This window comes from Esox lucius, chromosome 16 (assembly GCF_011004845.1).
Source record: "Esox lucius isolate fEsoLuc1 chromosome 16, fEsoLuc1.pri, whole genome shotgun sequence".
Classification (NCBI taxonomy): Eukaryota; Metazoa; Chordata; class Actinopteri; order Esociformes; family Esocidae; genus Esox; species Esox lucius.
In genome coordinates, this window is record NC_047584.1 from 13,512,550 (window position 1) to 13,522,841 (window position 10,292).

Genomic DNA, 10,292 nt, shown 5'->3' on the forward strand with positions numbered 1-10,292 from the left:
TTCAATCCCTAAACAGCCGCACAGCCTCGACGATATTGGAGCCGTAAGCTGTCACAACAAGCAGCACCTTGTCTTCTATACCCCACAAATCTAATGTGATCAACGCAGCGTGCAAAGGACTCCCCGGTGTGAGGGTGTTCCATTCGGTGTAAGTTAAGAAGTGCATGGTGAACCTGGCCTCCGGGCGGGTGGTAAAAATATGCTTACACACCCATGAAAGATGCGGTTAATCCTCTCTTGCTCCAACAATCTACACATAGGGTCAGCTTTCTCGCCTCACTTATGATTCAATAAGTCTAATGACTCTTGTGTTTTGAATTTTGGTTCGAGTGAAGTGAACTTTTTAAGCACTTCACAGTCGTGTAGACATTCCAGTCTCAATTAACATATGAACCAATGCTTCCTCCCGCTTGTGGTGTTCGTGCGTATTCACTTACCAGCAGCTATCGGGTCGCCGGTGGAAGCATTGCATTAGTATTTTCTGGCCTATGGTTGCTGTTTGGGGTGAGGGGGGCTTGTCGTTCTCCCTTACCTTGTCAAGGTAAGCTAGGTTAGCCTTCTTGTGTGCGCTTTTCAAATGGACTTTCAGATTTGTGGGATTTTATCCCTTGAGAAATGCTCCACATATCTGATCACCTTCGACTGCAATTAAGGCACTTACTCTTATCTGAGACAGTCGTATTCGAAGAAATCCCACATGGGACTCTGCCGCTTTCTCCCGACTTTCGCCCCCATGATGACAGGTGAGGGGCGTGAACTAAAACTCGCACAGCTAAGAAATTGGAAAATGTATTTCATATCCTCCCAAAATACTAGGCCTATGTAAGAAATAAATCGACAAAGAGGAAAACTAAAGACATTTTCTTTATAATTTTAGTTTATTTTAGTTCGTTTTGCAAACACACAATACAGTTTCGGTTAGTTTTAGTTTTTTTGTCAAGCCTTGTTTTTATTTTTATTTCAGTTAACCAAAAAGTTTTTCCACAACTAGTTTTAGTTTTTTCATTAGTTTTCGTTAACGATAATAACCTTGACGCAGACAAAATGACTAGATGCTGGAGTAGTGCTTGATGCCGTTTGTGGATGGTGGAGGCAATGTGATGGTCTTGGGGTGATATGGGGGTGAAGTGGGAGATTTGTACAGGGTTAATGGGATCTTGAAGTAGGAAGCCTATTTCTCCATTTTGCAACACCATGCCATACCCTGGGGACAGTACTTGATTTGAGCTGTTTTCCTCCTACAACAAGACAATGACCCAAAGCACAGATCCAAATGATAAAAGCCTTAATTAGGGAAGAAGCAGTCAGCTGGTATTCTTTCTATAATGTGGCCAGCACAGTCACAGGACCTCAACCCTATTGAGCTGATATGGGAGAAGTTTGACCGTATGGTACGTAAGAAGTGTCCATCAAGCAATTCCAACTTCTAGGAGGTACTTTAGGAAGCATCGGGTGAAATCTATTCAACATATTGACAACTAAAATGCCAAAGGTCTGCAATTGCTGCAAATGGAGGATTCTTTGACAAAAGCAAAGTTTGAAAAATACAATTATTATTTCAATAAAAAATCTTTATTTCTAACCTTGTCAATTACTATATTTCCTTTTCATTTTGCTATTCCTATTCAAACTAATTTAATGTATTTTGTCATGGAAAACGAGAACATTTCTAAGTGAACCCGAACTCTTGAACGGTAGTGTACATTCATGCAGTCCAAAATCCCATGGAAATGCCCACACGAAGCCAGTCCAAAATCCCATGGAAATGCCCACACGAAGCCAGTCCAAAATCCCATGGAAATGCCCACACGAAGGCAGTCCAAAATCCCATGGAAATGCCTACACCGAAAGCAGTCAAAAATCCCATGGAGATGCCCACACTGAAGCCAGTCCAAAATCCCATGGAAATGCCCACACCGAAAGCAGTCAAAAATCCCATGGAGATGCCCACACTGAAGCCAGTCCAAAATCCCATGGAAATGCCCACACGAAGGCAGTCCAAAATCCCATGGAGATGCCCACACTGCCACCACACAAATCTCACCCTCACATGAACCAACAAAATTGGTTTATGTAACAAAAAGATCAACACAGGCCCAGCTGATGCATGTGAGATTTGCATCTAGGTTGAGAAACTGAAGGATATAAACTGCATAGAGTTGCAGGAGGTTGTGATTTCTCCAAACCCACAAGGATCATGCCACTGTCAACACAGAGGGAGCATATCCCACCATGTCATCCACCAAAATCCTGTTGTCGGTCCTGTCCAGACTTACTGGCCCAACAAGGAGCAAAGGAACTACTGAAGGGCTAGGAAAAGAGCCTAAATCCGCAGGTACGTAAATAAAGCACTGTAGGCTCTGCGTCACCGACCTAGACTCACAACATGTAAGTGCGGCGTCCATGGTTACAAAGTTGCAACACGTGACTTTCCCCAAAGGAGTACTCTGTGAAAACTGCCAGGGAAATTTCCAAATGGGCAAGCACCCTGAAGCACAAGGGTGATATCTATATCAGTGCAAACTCGGCCACACCCATGACAGTCTCGATGTGTTTGTGTGTGTTTGTGAATGATACACCTTCCTTTTCCTGGTAGATGCAACCATTGCTCAACATCCAGTGTAAATGCAAGACCAAGTAAAATGTAACACTTCACATCATCTTCCTCTCTAATTCTGTCTTCAGAAACAATGTAAAGCACAGAAAGTCTTGAACTTATTTATGACTTGGTTTGGAGAAGGAATGACAAGAAATAAAGAGTAAAAACATTTTTGTTGAGTGTAAATGCACAAGGTTTCCCCCCAAAACAACAGTTCCCTAAAGCTCCAATTGTCAATCATCTTAACTCAATCAACTCCCCTTGGAACTATGGTCTGGAATAAGTTTTGCTCTAAACAACATACAGTGTGTAAATGTTATAACACAATAGGAAGCCTTAGCATTCTATTGTACATTTCCATCCTGAAGTCATTAAATTCAGTGGTCACTGTGAGTCATGTCAGATTAAAAACGTATTTTGAGCTGACCAACACTTTTGTACTATGAGGTAAAGAGGTCAATGGATTGCAGAATATAGAATAAAGATGGATGAAAATGTAAAATAAAATGTATTTTTTCCATATTTACACAACATACTCCACATATTCCAAGTTAAATAAAGACATAAATCTGGAATTAAATATATTTTTAATTATACCTTTAAATAATTTATACAAATTGACATGTGGATTCAGTGAACTCCAAAAGTATTTGGACAATGGATTTTCTGTTATTCCCGGGCCCCGTATTCCAGTTTTTGGATTTCAAATGACTATGGATTTAAAGTTCAGGTTGTCCTGTTCCTCCTTGTTTTGGAGCTTTTTGGTACTGAATGACACATCCATGCTTACCTCCTGGAGAGTGTTCCTGATCTGTCAAAATATCTATTTATTTTTTCCTTAACTATGGTGAGTGTCCTTTGATCATCCACTGTCTTCCTTGGTCTACCTCGTGATTTGCCACTGCTGAGCTGACTAGTGCTTTCTTTCTTCTTATGAAGGCACCAAACAGTTGATTTCAGCACAACTAATGTTTTGGCTATGAGGCAACGGACTCCAATCCCAAATGCAAGTCTAGAATCAGGACTAGATTTGGCATTTCTCTTGTGCATCCACCAACAATTCAAAAACACCTGTGTAGTAAGAAACAGCTGTGAAGGCAACTGCAAGTATTGGAATAGCAAAAATAAATCCTCACTGTACAAATAACTTATATGTACTCATAATTAATAGTTTATTGATTTGTAGCAATATTCAAACTATGCCTCACATTTGTAATGCAAATGTACATTATCATCACTGCTGAGAGTGACAATTCAGGATCTCTTGGTTAGTCTTGTACAATACAATGTGCGTATACTATTCCAGATTAAATAGACAACCACCAAAATATAAACAGAAATGTGCTGGGTTTCATCCAAGCCGGACTTCAATATTATATTAGTGCACTAAGAAGTGATCTACACTTCCATATTTTATCTTGCGGGAATGCTATCTGGCTTGCCTAGCAACAATTAGACTGCCACAATTACGTGGAGCCTTAATGACTCACTAAGGTACAATTATCTGACTAATTCATTTAGCTGTCTCCATACCTTCTTATGTGCCGTGTACTCAATATTCACCTGCTTGTTTTTAAAGAGACTAGGACACCTTCAGGGGGCTTTCCGGTCAGCTATCTCTTTCTGGAAAGAAATTTGTACAAAATGTACAAGAGCCGAACACTATCCATTGCTACTGCATGCTGTATTTCCTACCACCTTAAACCAGGATGTAAAGCATATGTATTGGTCTTGATTTTCATGCAGCCAGATTGTCCTTTGGACAAACAGTATTTTCTTTGATTTACATTGCTGGGCAAAGGTTTTCAGCAAGTCCAAGTGGCTTTGTATGATTAAAGTTAGTAGTATCCTTGAAATGTACTGTAGGAGCATTCAGCCTTCAAGACCAGCCTTGAAAATGGTAGCATTTCCAATGTATTTCTTGATAACATAACATTTTTTGAATCTTAGAATCCTAAGACTCAATGCTCAATTAAAATGTTTTTTTAAGCCGTTGCCGATTAGCAACAGCTCTCCCTATCTGTTGATGTCTTTTGGCATTGAAGTTGTTTCTAACCTGAAGATACTCATAGGATTTTATTGCTCCTCAAATAAGTACATTTTCTGTAGTCTTGACATATATTGGTATAACACCGTACATCTCCAAACCTAATGCAGACATACCAGTGAAAAAAACAGGACCATTTCCTAGGTCAGCAATACAGGTAGGGCAAGGCAAGTTTATTTGTATAGTGCATTTCATACACAGGGCAATTCAAAGTGCTTTACATTACAAAGAACAATATCAGGCATACTAGCACATAATGTAGCATAAAAGACAAAGCATGCAAATAAATACATCACATGTAACGTATATTTATTTTACAGGTACTGTGATGTCTTCCTTTCAAATACTCCACTATACAGATAAAAGTCTACACACCCCCGTTAAAATGGCAGGTTCTTGTGATATAAAAGAATGAGACAAAGATAAATCATGTCAGAACTTTTTTCATGTTTAATGTGACCTATAAGGTGAACAATTCACTTGAAAATCTAACTAAAATCTTTGAGGGGGAAAAATAAAAAACTCACAATAACCCGGTTGCATAAGTGTGCATACCCTTAAACTATACTTTGTTGAAGCACCTTTTGATTTTATTACAGCACTCTTATTACAGTCTGTTAGCATGGCACATCTTAAAGTGCCAATATTTGCCCACTATTCTTTGCAAAAGTGCTCCAAATCTGTCAGATTGCGAGGACATCTCACCCCACAAATGTTGAATTGGATTCAGGTCTGGACTCTGGTTGGGCCATTCCAAAACGTTAATCTTCTTCTGGTGATGCCATGCATTTGTGGATTTGGATGTGTGCTTTGGGTCATTGTCGTGCTGAAAGGTGAACTTCATCTTTAGCTTTCTAATGGACACCTGAAGGTTTTGTGCCATAATTGCCTGGTATTTGGAACTGTACATAATTCCCTCCACCCAGACTAAAGGTCCCCGTTCCAGCTGAAGAAAAAGAGCCCCGAATCATGATGCTACCACCACCATGCTTTACTGTGGGTATGGTGTTCTTTGGGTGATGTGCAGTGTTGTTTTTGCGCCAAACATACCTTTTGGAATTATGGCCAAAAAGTTCAACCTTGGTTTCATCAGACCATAACACATTTTTCCAAGTGTTTTGGTAGACTTGATGTTTGTTTTTGCAAACTTCAGCCGGGTTTGGATGTTTTTCTTTGTAAGAAAAGGCTTCCGTCTTGCCACCCTCCCCATAGCCCATTCATATGAAGAATACGGGAGATTGTTGTCACATGTAGCACACAGCCAGTACTTGCCAGAAATTCCTGCAGTTCCTTTAATGTTGCTGTAGGCCTCTTGTAAGCCTCCCTGACCAGTTTTCCTCTCGTATTTTTCATCAATTTTGGAGGGATGTCCAGTTCTTGCTAATGTCTCTGTTGTGCCATATTTTCTCCACTTAATGATGACTGTGTTCACTGTGTTCCATGGTATATCTAATGCCTTGTAAATTCTTTTGTACCCTTCTCATGACTGATATCTTTCTACAATGAGATCCCTCTGATGCTTTAGTAGCTCTCTGCGGACCATGGCTTTTGCTCTGAGATGCAACTAAGAAAATATCAGGAAAATCCTACTAGAACATCTGAACTTTATTTGTGATTCATCAGAGTCACTTTAAATGATGGCAAGTGTGTAATGACTTCTATTTAACATGAGTTTGAATGTGATTGGTTAATTCTGAACACAGCCATATCCACAGTTATAAGAGGGTGTTCACACTTATGCAACCAGGTTATTGTAAGGTTTTTATTTTTCATTTTTCCCCCTCGAAGATTTCAGTTAGTTTTTCAATTGAATTGTTCACATTACAGGTCACATTAAGAGTGGAAAAAGTTCTAACATTATTTATCTTTGTCTCATTCTTTTACATCACAAAAAACATGGCATTTTAACAGGGGTGTTTAGACTTTTTAAATCAACTGTACATGTAAAGATATCAGCCTGTAAGTACTTTTGAAACTGTACATGTGACATTCTTGTGTTCAGAGGAAAAGAGAGATGGAAGGAGAGAACAATCAAAGAAAAGAAAGCGAATAAGAGAATGTGAGCAAAACTGTATTTCTGTATTATGTTTGAAGAGGCAAACTCTGTAGTTCTTTCATCTGTGGCTGGAGGGTCAGGAGCCATAATCCAACCAGGCTATTGCCTCCCTGTGGATGTTACAATAACATCACATACAGTTAACCTGTGGATGTTACAATAACATCACATATAGTTAACCAGTGACTGTTACAATAACATCACATATAGTTAACCTGTGGATGTTACAATAACATCACATATAGTTAACCTGTGGATGTTACTATAACATCACATACAGTTAACCAGCTTCGTGACTGATTGGTGATATGGTCACTACATAAGAAATATTGCCACACTGACAGTGCCACTGTAGAATGGTCGTATCTTTGTCCTAAAAAAAATTGAAATGCTCATCATACCTCATCTTTATCCCATAACACATCATTATCATTAATCTTACCAACCTCTCGGTTAGAGGCATGTAATGTTTTCATATTCTTTAGGAAAATTGATATTAGATATTTTTTCTGTCCTCTTTTTGTCTTTGAATTTAGAGAAAAAATAATTGCGTTTGACCACTATTTTCCCTCCATCTCAGCAACCTCCCTCACCCTCATTTAGTTCCACATTCCATCCCCAGGCTCCTCTCAGCCCATCCCATCTAGTTCTCCTGTCGTCTTATATATAATTTCACCCTGCACCATAGAACTGGGATTTTCAAAATCTCTTCCCAGCTATTTTCTAATCCATATGGTGCAACTGTCAACCTTTATTGTTTTATGGGGTGTTGTAATGGTAATAACAGGAGAGGGAGGAGAGCTTCACAGGGGTTGTGAGATCTAACAGGTCGGGGGGGGGGGGGGTATTTCTTATGTTTCTCTGTGTAAGATGCTTCACATAGAACTGAGACTGAATCATGGTTAAAATGTTCAGGATGAGGGTATTGTTTCATGCATCTTCCTATTGGTGACAAAAATGCACTCGGGTGTCGTGAATTACCCAAAGGTAAATGGGAACAGTGACATTACTTGGGGATAAGGCTGGTCCTGATTGTTTTGGGGCTTACAAGGAGAGTTTTATGGGTAAGCATCATGGGAACTCTTAAAAACCAAGTTTGAATTGTGGTCAACTGCAGAGAGTCGTACGGTTGGCTATGACACTGGAAAGGGAAGCCCGGGTAGCAGGTGGTACTGACCATCAGGAAGTGCAATACTAGTTCTGTTAGTGAAGCCTGGGGGGCATGTGGTACTGACCGTCAGGAAGTACAAGATTAGTTCTGTTAGTTCTGTTTATCACTTTTACACAACGGCTACTCTCTCTGAAGAATTGATCCAATGCAATATGTTTGCAAGGAATAATGAGTCCCCCCTAATTTAAGAAGAAATAAAGAAGAAATAAATAGCTTAAATGAAATAATTATTCTGTATTTGTTCCACCTTCTGTGTCTCCTGTGTTGTTTCCAAATAACTTTTTTGAACAGTTTAGAGCAAAACAAATCTGACACCATGCACGTTTGGTTACACTAATTCCGAATGATGTGAGAGTCAGAATGAAGTGAGATCCAACGCCCTCCCGTCTTCCCATTATGCACAGCATCCTTACCCGTCTTCCTGCTCACTGCCTGCCTCCATTTAGATTCACGTGTTGTCGGTCATGGTTTTCACATTTCGTTTTTTCTAGTTTTGTCAAACTTTAGTTCCTTCAGTAAAGTTCTCCATTCCCCCTACACTTGTGTCCTTCAGACGTTCCAACAACATTACATTTTTCTGAGCCAGCAACATGGACTGCCAAAAGACATATCAGCCGAGCCCATCACGGTGTAGTTTTACCACAGTAGGCAATTCAGTTTATCAGCTTTTCAAATTGTTCGCCAAAAACAAACATTGCTATTGAGGCAGTTATCTGTTTTCACAACAAATTCCTCAGCAATATCCACTGCATGGAGACTGCTGTATTCGACACACTGAACAGCATCTGTGGACTGATAGTTGACCGGCCTCCCTCTCCTAGACGTACTTTAGATCAGCACATCCCAGTTTAAATTAAATGAAGATGATAGATGTGTCATCTGGCCTTCATCACGCTGTATCACCTTCTGAAGCAGAACCTAGACCAAGGTGTCACTTTCTCCAAATTCTACAGGCTCACAGGGAATTGGTGCAAAAACATACAAAAAGTAATGTCAAGGATTCATGCAAAAATTCACAAATGTACTGCCCATATTTTATGTTTTAGTACATTTTAGGGTTACCTGACTTTTGCATTAAATAATGGTAAGGTTAGACAATAAAATGCCTGTCAAGGGAAAGTGTGAGTATGGTGAGTGTATAAAAAGATGAGTCAAAATGGAAGGATAACTAAACCAGGAATAACGATCAAAAGGTCTCTTTTACTTGGACAATCATCAGACAGATCTGCAACTCACGGTCAGTAGGGACAAACATTTAAATAAACAACTGATTGGTGTTGGGGAACAGGAGCGCTGCTGCCATCAGTCTTCTGCCGGCGGTCAGTATGCCGGACAAAACTGGGGGGCGGTGAGGAGGGAGAGCAGCCGTGCCACACAGTGCAGACGTTAAAGGTTAGACACACAACGGGTTCACACAATCCTGTGTGATTAAGGTTAGGGTTAAAGTTAGGGTTAAAGTTAGGGTTAAAGTTAGGGTTAAGGTTAGGGTTAAGGTTAGGGTTAAATTTAGGGGTAAGGTTAGGGGTAGGGTTAGGGTTAAGGTTAGAAAACAAAAAATGTTGTGCCTTTCTCGGGATTCAAATTAACAAGCATTAGGGTTTGAGTTGATCACGACTCCATAGCAAAACTTCCTTTAAAGCCACAACACTGAGCAAAAGTCTTAGGGACCTGAAAGTCAAACTTAAGTAATTTATTTGTTAATTAACAAATCAAAAAAATAAATCAAAAAGAAACATATATATACATACATACAATGGGGAGAACAAGTATTTGATACACTGCTGATTATGCAGATTTTCCCACTTACAAAGCATGTAGAACTTCAACTGTGAGTGACATAATCTAAATCTAAATCCAGAAAATCACATTGATTTGTAAGTAATTAAATTGCATTTTATTGCATGACATAAGTATTTGATCACCTACCAACCAGTAAGAATTCCGGCTCTCACAGACCTGTTAGTTTTTCTTTAAGAAGCCCTCCTGTTCTCCACTCATTACCTGTATTAACTGCACCTGTTTGAACTCGTTACCTGTATAAAAGACACCTGTCCACACACTCAATCAAACAGACCAGACAAGACCAGAGAGCTGTGTAAAGACATCAGGGATAAAATTGTAGACCTGCACAAGGCTGGGATGGGCTACAGCACAATAGGCAAGCAGCTTGGTGAGAAGGCAACAACTGTTGGCGCAATTATTAGAAAATGGAAGAAGTTAAAGATGATGGTCAATCTCCCTTAGTCTGGGGCTCCATGCAAGATCTCATATTAATTACTAAAAAATCATACAATGTGATTTTCTGGATTTTTGTTTTAGATTACGTAACTCACAGTTGAAGAGTACCTATGATAAAAATAACAGACTTCTACATGCTTTGTAAGTGGGAAAACCTGCAAAATTAGCAGTGTATCAAATA

The 10,292-nt window shown here is 39.5% G+C and overlaps 1 protein-coding gene across 1 annotated transcript in view; it reads right to left on the minus strand.

Annotated features, from left to right (window-relative positions):
* The window catches only part of pth2ra (parathyroid hormone 2 receptor a), a 56,030-nt gene extending 55,325 nt beyond the window's left edge, over nt 1–705 (minus strand). The window contains exon 1 of the mRNA XM_034286700.1: nt 662–705. The gene's annotated coding sequence lies outside the window, so the exon portion shown is untranslated. The remainder of the gene's footprint in view (nt 1–661) is intronic.
* Between the last annotated feature and the right edge of the window lie 9,587 nt (nt 706–10,292).